At 38.4% G+C, this 15,000-nt stretch overlaps 2 protein-coding genes across 2 annotated transcripts in view; one reads left to right on the forward strand and one right to left on the reverse strand.

The window, feature by feature from the left end:
- LOC106876553 (major egg antigen) overlaps positions 1-11,866 on the reverse strand; it is a 223,475-nt gene extending 211,609 nt beyond the window's left edge. The window contains exon 1 of the mRNA XM_014925172.3: positions 11,578-11,866. The gene's annotated coding sequence lies outside the window, so the exon portion shown is untranslated. The remainder of the gene's footprint in view (positions 1-11,577) is intronic.
- Positions 1-15,000, forward strand: part of LOC106876533 (uncharacterized) — a 151,811-nt gene that overhangs the window by 65,844 nt on the left and 70,967 nt on the right. The gene's annotated exons all lie outside the window — the stretch shown is intronic.

The following is a 15,000-nucleotide window of genomic DNA, read 5'->3' on the forward strand; positions in this document are numbered from 1 at the left end:
AAAATGTGTCCGTATAGCATTTGCAAATGCTAAACGGACACAAACTGTGTGTCGATAGACAGCTGGAAAAGATGTTTTCCTGGGGCTAAAACAACAGTAACTGCGTTCTTTATAGGACTGCCACATTCTGTTGGCATATAAACATTGCTATTCGGTACTGTTACTGTATTTCTCTCGCTCAGAGATTTAAAACAAGTTTTCCTATTTCTCCCCCCCCCCTCTCTCTATATATATTCAATTTCTGTTTACCAAATCCTCTCACCAGGCTTTGGTCGGGCACATGGTTCGGGGTTCAGTCTCACTGCGTGGCGCTTTGGGCAAGTGTCGTTTTCGCGACAACATAGAGGTGTGGGTTCGAGTCCCACGCGTGCGGACAGCCCTACTTTTTTTCCATCGAGGGCTTATATGCCCCAATATTAGACTATTTTCTTAGTCAATACACGGTGATCGCTTATAAGCGTTAAGCTTATAAAATATTATTATTATTTAAATATATATATATATATATATATATATATATATATATATATATATATATATATATACATGTACATATATATATATATATATATATATATATATATATATATATATGTGCGTGTGTGTGTGTGTGTATGTATAGGTGTATGTGTGTGTGCGTGTGTATGTGTGTGTACATGCATATATATATATATGTGTGTGTATATATATGTGCGTGTGTGTGTGTGTGTATGTATAGGTGTATGTGTGTGTGCGTGTGTATGTGTGTGTACATGCATATATATGTGTGTGTGTATATATATATGTGTGTGTGTGTGTGTGTCTGTGTATGTATGTATGTATGTATGTATATGTATATCTGTATGTACATGCATACACATACACGTGTACTTCATTAAGAAGTTAAAAACAGAGTTTGCATCGGTATAATTTTTTCCTTTCTTAATCATGGTATAGGTGAAAAATTCTATTAATTTATTATTGTCGGTTGGTGTCTTTCTCTGGAAACAAAAGTGACAGTTGTTTTACTAAAGTCTAGCTACATATTTTGTGTGTTCGTGCGTGAGAGGTAGATAGATAGAGAGAGAGAGAGAGAGAGAGAGAGAGAGAGAGAGAGAGAGAGAGAGAGAGAGAGAGAGAGAGAGAGAGGGAGAGAGGGGGAGAGAGTGAGTGTGTATGTGTCTATGTGTTTGTGTGGCCACCTACCTTTCAGCAAAGCGACTGTTCATTAAGCATCATCAGAGAAGTTGTATTTTGGAGACAGAAATTTAACTTCTCTAATGATGCTTGGCGAACATTCATTTCAATGAAACAATGACGGCCATGTTTTAAGAACACGAATAAATCAATTTATTTCATACTTTGTGTTTAATAATTAGTTCCATCGTAACTGGGTACTGACAAATTTACCAGACTAGACTATTATAAATTAAAAAAAAACATAAATAAATGCACAAACAAACGGAAACAGACACAGAAGGTCGTCAAATCTTCATCAGTTATCGGCCAGAGGGTCAAACGCAATTTCGCGCCTTCGACAACAATATTATTCCCCTTGTGGCACCAGCAGCTAGAAGCCGCCGGGATATGGCAAGCCAACGAACAAAGAACTAAATATGACAGAAAGTGAACAAACAAACGAAGAATAAATAAATATACAATACAGAAAGTGGGCATGTATGTATGTACGCATGTACGTATATATGATTTTTTTTCTTTTTAATTTAAAGTTAATTTAGAACAGGTACCTGCATGGTAGCAAGGTTGTGAAAGAAAGCATCCTATTTTGTTCATTATTCTTAAAATCTTAAGAAGGTCTTGCAGATTTTTATTGTTCCTGGTGAGTTAGTACGTATCCCGTTAATCCAATAATAAGAAGTATGAAGCTGTAAGTGTAATCTTTGGTACTGGATTCACTAACTCCTTGTCAATGGTCAATAATATATTATGTAAAGAAAACAATAGAGTTGGGCAAGTTTTTAAACATTAAAATATCTTAATTTTATTAAACAGAAATTTATCAGATCCCCTTTAATTCCCACAGTTCCCATCAATGAAAAGCACTGTATTAGTCTATATGCAGAGACTGTCTCCCAATGAAGACATGCTGCTAACAAAATTAACTTGGAGCATTTTGCAAATATATTCCTCTAGAGAAGTAATTCCTTCATTTGCTGCTCTATAATCTGCCTCAAGTGAGATAAACTTCATATGAATTATCCATTAACCGAGGTTTATCTGAATTTTTGAAGGTGTTTACGCTGAGAGCACAAAACTGCGTCCTGTCTTGGACGCGAAATTTTTTCCCACGAGAGTTCCGAACTCCAGTAATGAACTAATTTGCATACAGCCAACCAGAGCTCACCTTGACCTTGTTGTCAAGTTAACAAACGCACTCTACCAAGTAAACTCAAGACGAAGAATGTTTTTGTATATCGACCGATCGCCAAGTTATGCCTGATTTTAGAAGGAGACTAGTTATTAAATAGATTTGCATCTATATCTATTATCGGATTTCGTTAGGGTCACATATGGTAAAGATGTGGATGGGAAAAATATGGGTAGAGGATGATGTGCTAGCAACCCTTTCCCCTTACCGTTTTAAAAAGTAAATAACAACACAAATAACTACGCAGAGGCAGTCATGGGTGAAACAAGAACAAGAACAACAAGCATTATTAAAACAGAAAAGAAGCATGGTCTTTCCTTACCCAAGTGACCTTAGCTTATCGCCCATCACTTGTTATGTGCTCATGAATCAGTTTGATAGTTGAGCTCTGATTGGCTGTATGCAAATGAGTTCATAACTGGGGGTCCGGAATTCTCGTGGGAAAAAAATTTCGCGTCCAGGACGTCAGTACGTCAAAGGGTGACCAACCCTCTCCACTGGAGGATGCCATTATTATTCATTTTCAGCGGGAGCAAAGTGAAATTAATGTTTCGTTCAGGGATATATTTGTGCCGCGCGCTGCGGAAATCGAACCGACGGTCTAACAGTCGTGAGTCCAACACGCTAAGTACTAGGCCATGCACTTTCACATATGCTTCACACATGTTCTGTATATATTTTCTCGAATACTAGTTGCCAAATTTACACCAGATCACATATTTGAAAGCTTTGACTGATTTTGAGTTTTTACATTCCTGTAATACCTATTTGCAGCTAAGTAGACTGGGTTGTTGAGAATCAAATGTCTTTCCCCAAAATATGTGGTAGTATTGGCAATAGGACTCGAACCGGTGGTCTTTTGTCCGACAAATTTATATTGGCACTTTATCCTCTCGTTAGTTAGCGGTTCTTTGACATTAAAACGGTATCATAAATTTAAATAGGTCGTTGGATCATCACAGAAAATTCCCTTCTTCTATTGTGTGACAAACAGCAAAGTTTATCTGGTCCACAAGGATCAGGGTGTTGACTTCGAGCAAAAATTGCAACTATAAAGAATAGGGCAAATAGGATGGCTTATCGAACCTGCGTCGCTGAATCGGTTTGCAGTCAAACTACGGCAGTAATGTATCATGTTACAGATAGACATAACATTAATGTGTGGTGCTGTGTTGGCCAGTAATATATGATGTTACAAAGGCATAACATTGATGTATGGTGTTGAGTTAGGGACTAATATGTAATGTTGCATAGACATAACTTTAATAATTCTTTCTGCTGTAGGCATAGAGCTTGAAATTTGTGGGGAAGGACCTAGTCGATTACAGCGATCATGTTCAACAGGCATTTATTTTATCAATTCCGAAAGGATGAAGGGAGAAGGCAGAATTTTAACTCAAAACGTAAAGACAAAACGAAATGCCACTAAGCATTTTGCCCAGTGTGCTAACGATTCTGCTAGCTCGTTGCTTTAGAAATAAATTTAATGTGTGGTATTGTGTTGGACTAATGTAATTATTACCGCTTAACTAATTTCCATCTTCTCTTTTCTATTCTATCTCAGTCACTCTTCCTGTCTGTCTGTCTGTCTGTCTGTCTCTCTCTCTGTCTCTCTCTCTTGTCTCTGTCTCTCTGTCTCTCTCTATCTATCTCTCTCTGTCTATCTCTGTCTCTCAGTCTCTCTGTCTCTCTCTCTCTCTCTCTCTCTCTCTCTCTCTCTCTCTCTCTCTCTCTCTCTCTCTCTCTCTCTCTCGCAAATGACTACAGGAATGTAAGCTTCATCTTTTGCTCGTCTCCATTTGTTTATTTTTGTTTTTCGTCAGATTTTATTTAGAAATTCAAATATGAAGTGGGTGTAACTATAAATTCTTAGCAGTCTAGTTGTTTCTACCCAACCTTGGGAAAGAATCCAAAATTTCAAAACATTTACTAATTAGGACTTTTTGTTGTTGTTCTACAATACAAAGGAATTCATCTATACATATATAACCGTTAATCGTTAATTAATATAGTAATTTTCACCGCTATTTAAATTGATATCTCGTATATGAGAAGACATAATGCTACTGCGATCTTAAGACGCGGGCATACTGGGCGGTTGCCCAGTAGCATTGCGGGTTTCAGGGACCAATGCTAAGCTGTATACTTCGTGGCTTGCTGTCAATCAATATATACTATAAGCCCAAGAACATTACATGACCCAGAGGCCTATAATGCTGTTAAGACAGCCCTGTACAATGCCACTTATGTAAAAGATGAATTATAATTATAACCAATTTAAGTGACAGCATAACACTAGTGTTAATTTTATCAGTGCCTAATAAGGATGGAAAGGCGATGAACGGAACTAAGAATTGCAAAACAATAAGTCAGTGGATTTTTTTTTTTGCTACATAGGCGCAGGAGTGGCTGTGTGGTAAGTAGCTTGCTTACCAACCACATGGTTCTGGGTTCAGTCCCACTGCGTGGCATCTTGGGCAAGTGTCTTCTACTATAGCCTCGAGCCGACCAAAGTCTTGTGAGTGGATTTGGTAGACGGAAACTGAAAGAAGCCCATCGTATATATATATATATATATATATATATATATATATATATATATGTGTGTGTGTGTGTGTGTGTGTGTGTGTGTGTGTGTGTATGTTTGTGTGTTTGTCCCCCCAACTTCGCTTGACAACCGATGCTGGTGTGTTTACGTCCCCGATAGAATAAGTACTAGGCTTACAAAGAAAAAGTCCTGGGGTATATTTGCTCGACTAAAGGCGGTGCTCCAGCATGGCCGCAGTCAAATAACTGAAACAATTAAAGGAGTAAACGGGAGTATACATATTGAATTATGATGCAATAAGCTAAGCATTTCACAGGTATTTGTACCCTTAACGTAACTTCCAGGACAGTTCAGATTAGCAAAGTTCGTGACAGAGGTTTGGCTTTTGAATAACAGATAACAGTATCCCGCACATTTTCTGTCAATCTCAATTTTACACGCTGGGATTGCATCGACCTGATGCTACTGTAGAAGGCGCTTTGTTGAAGGTGCTTTTCAGGCAAATCGAAACAGGAACTTTGCGATTGAGAAGCGGACTTCTAAATCACTCTGCCATGTTACCATACTGTGAGATATATATATCCATCGGTTTCGGACACAAGGCCCGAAATTTTGGAGGAGGAAACCAGTCGATTAGATCGACCCCAGTACGTAACTGGTACTTAATTTATAGACTCCGAAAGGATGAAAGGCAAAGCCGACTTCGGCGGAATTTGAGCTCAGAACGAAAAGACAGACGAAACACCACTAAGTATTTCGCCCCGCGTGCTAACGTTTCTGCCAGATCGCCGCCTTGAGGAAAACACACATTAGACAACGCAATTATCTAATCTGTGCACATATTGGATACCCTTGAAAAGACAGTATGGTCACGCCGAGAATGCATTTGATCAAAGGACCTCTCGACTCGGATTGACTTGGACAATGCCGGATTTATATTATATAAAGCCTTTAGCTATATATTTGATGCCCTTTGTTAAGATATTTATCCCAGAGGGTCTCACATAAACTGAAGAACATCTATGCATATTAATTATCTAGAGCTATCTGCATACTATGAGATCTTAAGCTGTAGTTTATTTGGCTTATACTCAAATTGAACATTAGCCCTGGAGCTACACAACAAGTGAACTTTATCTTGAATTATCAACAAAATCACAGTCAATGGGAAGAATTAGATTAAATAAGTTTCACGTGTCGAATACGCCATGATTAAAACCGACTTTACGAATATAGATACTTTACTCCCAGGAGACATCTTTGTTTGATATTGCTATCGAATTAAATAGCTCTATTAATTCGCAAATTATGTATGTATGTATGTATGTATGTATGTATGTATGTATGTATGTATGTATGTATGTATGTGTGCGTAAGCATGCATATATAAAAACAGACATACATGCCCATACATACATACATACATACATACATACATACATACATACATATGTATGTATGTTCTGGGGCTTATAGTATATATTGGGTCACCCATAAGTAATGCGATTTTTTCAATTGCATGAACTAAAAGTCGGAGGGGAACGGGATAAACTACTTGCATCAACCTGCTATAAAAGCTGGTAGTAATTTTACCTTGACTTTATTCTTAGCGCCAGTTTTGAAGGGTGTCGTTTGGTTTTGACAGCTATTTTTTCAAAGCTATAATGGAAGTGACAAAAAGCATATTCGGCATATTTTGCTTTATGAGTTCAACAAAAGCAACAACGTAACGGAAAGTGCGAAGAATATTAATACAGTATATGAGGATGGGACAATAAGAGTAAGCCACTGTCAACGGTGGTTCCAGAAATTCTGAGCCGGAAACTACAGCCTAGAAGACGAGCCTCGTCCTGGAAGATCTGTAGAGGACCTCCTGCAAAACCCGGTGAAACAAAATCCCATCGTAAGGACCAAGCAGAGAAGCTTGGATTTGGTCATTCAACCACTCATCCATACCTGCGTACCATTGGAAAAGTCAGCAAATTGGGTCAATGGGTTATTCACAAATTTTCTGAGTTTAATCGCAGCGAGTGAATGTTGTGCTCTTCTTTGTTGTCACGTCTCACGAATGAACCTTTGTTGGACTGAATAGTGACTGGTGACGAGAAATGGGTTCTCTATAAAAACGTCAAGCGCCGATGACAGTGGGCAGGGAAAGGAGAAGCACCGGTATCCCAGGCTAAAGAAGATATTATGTGTTTGATGGTATATGAACGGTTTAGTCCACTTTGAACTTTTAAACCCAAACCAAACGATAACAAAGGAGATTTACTGCGAGCAGCTTGAGCGGCTTAAGTCAGTGCTAGAAAAAAAAAAAAAACCCCGACCATCTTTACTTTTAATACAAAAGATGTTCTTCCATCAGGATAATGTTCAGCCACACGCAGTGAGGATGACATTCGAAAGGCTGGAGCAGTTTGAATGGGAAACGATGCTCCACCCACAATATTCGCTGGACACTGCCCCATCTGATTATCATTTATTCCGCAGTCTTCAAAAACATTTGGACGGAAAAAATATGAAATAGGAATATTTTTCTGTCACGGTCAAGTGAATTTTGGAAGAGGGACCTTGCAAGTCTACCAGATAGATGGAAGAACGTTGTAGAAAATGAAGGCGATACCTGCTCAGAGGCCTACACAAAGTTTTCAAAAAGTTTTCATCGTTCTCGACACAATCAAGGAGATCTTATGCAACTGAAACCCGAGTGCCTATTTTGGTGAGCTGAAAGCAGTTTTAGCGCAAACTTGGCAGACAAACGTCTCATACCCAAATCTTCCATGATAATGAACCGTAACTCATCTGCTCATCCTCTGATAACTCACGGATGGTGATTCAACGATTTCCCCTCACAGCTGCACGCACATCTGCGACGTTTTTCTCAGTTCTGCTGGTTGCGTGTCTACCAGAACCTTCGACAATATCGACATTTTTTCGGCCATCTTGGAAACGTCTGAACCACTCATACACTTGTGTGCGGCTCATACATTCTTCTCCATACACTTTCTGCAACCTTGCGTTGGCCTCTGAGCAGGTATCGCCATGACAACTTTCTCTGTCATGATCAATGCGACGATCACACGCAACACACCTTCCTTCAAAGCACTGCTGTAAAGAGTAGAAGTGAGCTAGAACGTCAAAACTTCGTGTGCATGCATAGCAGAGTTCGAGGTCAATCTTTGCCTCGTGGCTTGACTCTGCATGCTTTAGCTTCGTTACTATGGCAACAGTCCGGATACTTATTGATCATATATATATATGGTAGCCTTTTATGAATATCATTGAATAAGCAATTAGCCTTATTAAATCCAGTTTGAAAGGAAAGAAATGCTCCATCAGATGGGTTGTCAACCCCACTTAATTCAGACAGTGAGAAAAATCGATATGTAATCATCAATCAGTCTTAATGGTTTCAGGAACTAGGAAAATGGAAGTTAAGATGTTCACGAAAGGAATCACTACAACAATTTAAATTTGATCAACATGACTCGGTCTGGCGGAATCGTTACCACGTCGGCATTTTGTCCATTTTTTAGTTTCTGAGTTCAAATTCCATCGAGATCGACCTTGTCTTTCATAATTTCGGGGTCGATAAAATAAGTACCAATTACATATTGGGTCGATGTAATCGACTAGTCATCTTCCCCATATTTCAGTCCTCGAACCGAACCTATAATATATATATATACAGGACGGCCGTGTGGATAACATGATCATTTTGTAAGTGCGTGATTTTTGGTTCAATAACACTGCGCGGCACCTTGGGTCTACTATTGACTTTGAAATGAATTTGGCAGGTGGAAACTCTGTGTGTATGTATGTATGTGTGTGTGTGTGTGTGTGTGTGTGTGTGTGTGTGCGTGTGTGCGTGTGTGTGCATGTATGTGTGTACTTTTGTGTTAATCTTTCACCACCTATTGACAACCAGTGTTGGTTTGTTTACGACCATGTCACTTAACGGCTCAGTAAAGATTTAAAAAATCGATCGAATAAACACGTGGCTTAAAAATAATTACTAGAGTCGATTTGTTCGACTAAGCACTGCCGTTACATGGCCACACTACAGTGACTGAAACAGATAAACGATAAAGGATATATAAATTATTTCATGACGAAAATGATAAATGAAAAGGTGGAAATCGAGTTATGTTTACTAAGGGAAGTAACTCTTTTGAACTAAGCGATAAACTGAAAATCTGTTTGTGTTACAGCTACATTATCCATTCACTCATTCAAGTCATTCATTTAAATTCTTTGAATATCTAGCGTGTTATGCGGGATCAGCCTGCGATACTTAGCGAGGGAACTAATAGACATACTACAAAGTTTAAAATAATTTTTTGATTTACTATTACAAAATCTATTTTAAAATTATCTTACAGATCTCTCCCCTATTTTGCTAATTTTTCAAGAATTCTAATTAATATAAGGATTTCTAATTAATATATATAATAATTAATATAAGGATTGGCACAAGGTAACAAATTTATATTACGAAATAATACTTATGTTTTTTCTTTCGATATCTTTTTTTCAAGTTCTTACGCCATTCAGTGTTTATAATTGCATGCGCATAACTGTATGTATATGAATGTAGGTATGCATCTCTCTCTCTCTCTCTCTCTCTCTCTCTCTCTCTCTCTCTCTCTCTCTCTCTCTCTCTCTCTATATATATATATATATATATATATATATATATATATATATATATTGATACCAGTATTGTCGCATGTGTTGGTGTCGAAATAGTTACCTAAAACCGCAACACTGTTTTTTCGACATCGAAAACATGAAAGGTAAATTTGATCTCGGTGGGGTTTGAACTCAGAGACTCATGAATATGGTAGCAAGAGGGGACACAAAAAAGTTAATTGGTGCCAATGAGGAATCGAATACAGGATATATTAATATAATAAATATTTGTAATATTGGCACAATGTGAGCAATTTTCAAAGGAGGGAGTTATTCAATACCATCGCCTCCGGTACTCAACCAGTACTTTATTTATCGACCCCCAAGGAAAGAAAAGTAAAGTCGATCTAGGAGAAATTTAAATTCAGAATGTAAAGACCTGGAAATTTTACCGGTGCACGATGAACGAAGACCTTAATGATATTTGTTCTGCTTGTCGCTTGTACCGTTACAAATTCATTGATCTGATGATTTCTCCATTGGAAACTTCTACTCAGCAATTTAATTATTTATCAATTACGATATAAAAATGAAAATATAATTAATAAGTGAAGGAAACTGAATCCTGTAATAAACATTTCCTGCTTAGTCAAAAGGCAATAAGTTTGTTGACGATACAATATGATATTGTTTGAATACCATAATATTACCAATGATAAGAGTTACTTAGGTGAAGCGCAATGGCCGAAAGTGAAATCGAAAAGCGAGTTCCAATCGTTCAAAGCAGAGGTTCTCAACCAATTTTTACCCGTAGTTCCCTTTACTCCAATGGATCCTCATAGCCATCGGATATTTAAAAAAATCCCATTATATTCTTATAATCAAATATTATTAGGAATTGTATGAAAAAAAAACGTTAAGATATTTTATGTATAGTAGAAATATACCTGATTTTATTGTAGATACATTTTAACTACAAAATCTTTTATGGACCCCCAAGGGACATAAAGGGACTTTAGTTTGGGACCACTAGTTCAAAGCTTACCAATTACTTAATGCGTTCATGTCTGAAGTTGATGTTATGTGTGACTTTTTCAAAAGTTAATGATGTTTTAGATAAAAGCAAACTTGGCCCTTCTGAAGGCTATAGCTGACCAAACTAGCAAGCTGCTTATTGGATCAAAAACACCAACTATATAGACGGAGTTTTATACAGTAAAATATGTGTATATCTGTAAGCTTTTCAAGAGTTTCTGGTTAAATATTGTATATTAATGATTCCCAACATGGGGTATACACCCCACCGGTGAGGCCTGGGAAAATTGTGGTGGGGCGTGGGATCCAATATTTTTCTTCTTATTTTAGTGGGACATGCAACTATGAAATTTTTTTTTTTTATTCTTAGTCAATAATGTTTTTTTTTTTCTTGTACTCAGTACTTGATAAAAAAAAAGTTACCGGTAAATTCTTTTGCATTAAATGATTGTGATAAAGTATTATAAAAAATAAAGCTGATTTTTTTCTAACCACGAGTGGGGTATACATTTTTCTGGAAAGTTCTTATGGGGCCTGAGGGAAAATAGGTTGTGAAACATTGCAGTAAGCTCTGAGATTTCTGGTTAAATACTAAGCTGTTAAACTTAGTTCCTGACAGAAAACTAAGCCTTAGGAGTGACATAAGCTAATAATGTATCTAAAAATGTAAGCTTTGCGAAAATATAAATATAAAAGTAGATTAGGTTTTAGCTGTCACGATATACCGTAACCTACTGAGTAATATCGGTTTCAAATTTTGGCACAAGGCCAGCAATTTCGAGGAAGGGGTTAAGTCGATTATATCCACCTAGTACTCAATAGTACTTATTTTTATTGGCCCCGAAAGGATGAAAGGCAAATATCTATCTCGGGTGAACTTAAATTCATAACATAAAGACAGACGAAATGCAGTTAAGAATTTTGCCCGGCGTTCAAACGTTTCTACCAGCTGGCTGCCTTAGCCTATTGTCTAACATCAATGCTACGGACTTACCTTATGAATATTCTTGGAGCATACTGCCATATATCGCGATCATTATGAATATTCATGAATGGAGCTTTTGCTGATCTCTTATGATTTAAACTCGTTAAAGAATTCGTTTTTCTCCGTGTGTTATATAAATATATAAAAGTCACAATTTGACCCGATACCAGTTGTTTGCCTGTCTATCCTATACACAGGTACGAGCCCGATTAAAACTGCCTATAAGCAATTCTCGTTTAGACAGCTATAACATCTCTGCATGCTAAGTTCCATTTAAAGTTATGGTTTAGGCAGAAATTTGAGCTGAGCGCTAATCGCATGTACCTATTATCTTACGTCATAAGACATCTTTACGTGTAATTTATAAGTTTCTGATATTTTAAAATATTTTAGTAAGGGAGACAACTCCTAAACTATCTTAACTGAATTATTGCGCTTCTATTAAGATTATAGTGTGTGTGTGTGTGTGTGTGTGTGTGTGTGTGTGTGTGTGTGTGTGTGTGTACATACATACATTTGTTGTTGGCACTCCGTCGCTTACGACATCGAGGGTTCCAGTTGATCCGATCAACGGAACAACCTGCTCATGAAATTAATGTGCAAGTGGCTGAGCACTCCACAGACACGTGTACCCTTAACGTAGTTCTCGCGGATATTCAGTGTGACACAGTGTGACAAGGCTGACCCTTTGAATTACAGGCACAACAGAAACAGGAAGTAAGAAAGTTGTGGTGGAAGAGTACAGCAGGGTTCGCCACCATCCTCTGCCGGAGCCTCGTGGAACTTTAGGTGTTTTCGCTCAATAAACACTCACAACGCCTGGTCTGGGAATCGAAACCGCGATCCTATGACCGCAAGTCCGCTGCCCTAACCACTGGGCCGTTGCGCCTCCACACATACATACGTACATACATACATGCATGTATCTATGTGTGAGTGTCCTTATGCTGGTTCTCACCACTGGTTGTCAACCACCAAAGCTGGTTTGTTTACGTTTCTGTAAAATAGCGGCTTGGCAAAAAGAACAGATAGAATAAGTACTAGGCTTTAAAAAAAAAGTACTAGGGTTGATTTCTTTGATTTAACCCGTCAAGGCGTCGTACGTATGTATGCGCAGTTGAGAGAACTGGAACAACGTGAAATGAATTGTTGTCTGCTCGAACACAATGCACCTCCGCTCTGGGAATCGAAACTAGTCTTGCGGTTGTGAGTGCAAAACTCTGACCTCTAGGCCACACGCTTTCAAATGTGTGTGTGTGTGTGTGTGTGTGTGTGTGTGTGTGTGTGTGTGTGTGTACACGTTTTATTAAAGCTGCACAAACATCACAAAATTGTTACTCAGAGTTACACGTTTTCCGTTCGTCGGACAGTTGCGGGATCTATTTTAAAACGGGGGCGCCAGTTTTCATTTATGTTTTATGTAGTGTTTTTGATACGGAAAGACTTTCAAACTTCGTATACTTATCTATTTTGTGTTATAGAACAGAAAAATATTTTTGTATTCGAATTTATTTCATGTAAAAAATTGTTTTATTTCGATAATTTCTACTAATCACTGACGTCTATTCAGTTGAAAACAGTTAGCGCTGTAACGGTGTATATCGTATTAATCCCCTAACCCTAACTTGACTGTTAACCCTAACCCTAACTTGACTGTTAACCCTAACCCTAACTTGACTGTTAACCCTAACCCTAACCCTAACTAGACTGTTAACCGTAACCGTAACCCTAACCCTAAAACTAACCCTAACTCTAGAATCCGAACTCTAAAATTGTTACACACATAGATACGCACAGCGTAATTTATTATATAAACAATATATGCGTATAAATTATGACACATTCTACCAGTGTCCCAAGTTTCAAAGTGTTTCGTTAGTGTTTCGTTAAGAAAATACTGGCGCCCTCGTTTTAAAATAGATCCCAGTTGCGATTATGACTCACTCTCTTAAGAGCAACTGTCCCGCGAATGGAAACGTGTTATTCTGAGTAACACCTTTTATGATAAAAAAGTACACTGTCCTACCTTCGGTATTCGAGTGCTATTTTTTCCACCTTGATTTACGTTTATGTGCTTACTCGTGTATGTGTTTGTGTGTGTGTGTGTGTGTGTGTGTGTGTGTGTGTTATTTCTTTACTACCCACAAAGGGCTACACACAGAGGGGACAGACAAAGACAGACAAACGGATTAAGTCGATTATATCGACCTCAGTGCGTAACTGGTACTTATTTAATCGACCCCGAAAGGATGAAAGGCAAAGTCGACCTCGGCGGAATTTGAACTCAGAACGTAGCGGCAGACGAAATACCGCTAAGCATTTCGCCCGGCGTGCTAACGTTTCTGCCAGCTCACCGGCTGTGTGTGTGTGTGTGTGTGTGTGTGTGTGTGTGTGTGTGTGTGTGTGTGTGTGTGTGTGTGTGTGTGTGTGTGTGTGTGTGTGTAAATATGTCTGTATGTGAAAGTGAGCGTGCACGCGCGCAAGCGAGTTAAAGTAAGTATCAGTCGAGCACCATAATAGAAATATTCGACTGACACATCTCCCTAAAATTGCTGGCCTTGTGCAAAATTTGAAAGGAACGTGACCAGTGTCATCTGAAAGAATATCTATAAATAGAAACATATATACAGGCGTGGTCCCGCGTCCCTGTACGTATGGTTGTATGTGTAAATTCATGTATCATCGTAGATGTTGCAGAATCGTTAAAGTGTAATTTAGATAGAATGCCTTGTGTATGCCACTTTTTTGGCGTTTTGCTATTAATTTTCGCTTTCCTGTCACCAGTCTCCTAATTACAGGAAACGGCTCCTTCGTGACACAGTTAACGCAGAGAAAGCAATAGGCATCCAATTACAGACCAAATAGTATTGGTGCGACAACTTAATGGCATCATTAGAACAAAGTGAACCTTACTCAAAGGGGGTTAAATGCTTGGATAGAGAAATGCACACACACACACACACACACACACACACACACACACACACGTATGTATATGTATGTATGTATGTATATATGTATGTATATATAAATCGTCGTGGCACTCAGTCGGTTATGACGACAAGTGTTCCAGTTGACCCGTGAAGTTAACCTGCAAGTGGCTGAGCACTCCACAGACACGTGTACCCTTAACGTGGTTCTCGGGGAGATTCAACGTGACACAGAGTGTGACAAGGCTGGCCCTTTGAAATACAGGTACAACAAAAACAGGAAGAAAGAGTGAGAGAAAGTTGTGTTGAAGGAGCACAGCAGCCCCCCCCCCCCCACGACTGCCGGAGCCTCGTGGAACTTTAGCTGTTTTCATTCAATAAACACTAACAACATAGCATTTTTTTGATGGCCTGATAACTGAAGAGATGGCGGCATGGGTTTCCGCCCCGACATCCGAAACTCGCTGTTTTATCATGGCTACCGAATAATTGTCACATATTA

Source organism: Octopus bimaculoides, chromosome 5, assembly GCF_046866305.1.
Source record: "Octopus bimaculoides isolate indiv1 chromosome 5, ASM4686630v1, whole genome shotgun sequence".
In the NCBI taxonomy this organism is placed as follows: domain Eukaryota; kingdom Metazoa; phylum Mollusca; class Cephalopoda; order Octopoda; family Octopodidae; genus Octopus; species Octopus bimaculoides.